Raw genomic sequence first — 580 nt, forward strand, 5'->3', positions numbered from 1 at the left:
CGAACCGGCTCAAACCAGCATCTTCCAAACACTTATATTCCCCTCAGCAAGAGCAATGGAGCAACCACCACCAATGAATAATGAAAGACACGTAACCATTTGCATAAGGAGTCTAGAACAATCTAGGAATACATGAGGTGAGGCAATACGACCGCCCGCGCATCTTGAGATTGCCTGCGACGGGCTTGAGAAAACAGCAATAATTTTCCAACAAGTAATTTCAACATACCCGGAAGTCAATGCTAATTTTATAAGAAAATGATTATTTTTTTCTCTTAAACATGTTTCTCTCTTTCCCTTCCCTTCCCTTTACATAACCTTAAATATTAAGCATAAGATCTTGCCCCTCCCCATTTGTTCCAAGACGTTCCTTCCCCCCTCCGTTCCTACGTTCCCCTGCCAGCCCTGAACGCGAGGAACACCAGGAACGGAACGAAGCAGCGGCGAGGGGCGAAGAACAAGTCACCTTGGCAGACGACAGAGTTAAGGGGCTGCCAGTGCTACTATTTTGCGGCGATTCGCTCACCTGACCACCGCCATAATAAGGGATGCACAATCAAAGCGCCACAGGAGGGTTTGC

At 47.2% G+C, this 580-nt stretch overlaps 1 protein-coding gene across 1 annotated transcript in view; it reads right to left on the reverse strand.

The window, feature by feature from the left end:
- LOC119587743 (NAD(+) hydrolase sarm1-like) overlaps window positions 1-580 on the reverse strand; it is a gene marked incomplete at its 5' end in the record, with an annotated part of 59,539 nt that overhangs the window by 6,348 nt on the left and 52,611 nt on the right.

Source organism: Penaeus monodon, chromosome 23 (genome assembly GCF_015228065.2).
Source record: "Penaeus monodon isolate SGIC_2016 chromosome 23, NSTDA_Pmon_1, whole genome shotgun sequence".
Lineage (NCBI taxonomy): Eukaryota > Metazoa > Arthropoda > Malacostraca > Decapoda > Penaeidae > Penaeus > Penaeus monodon.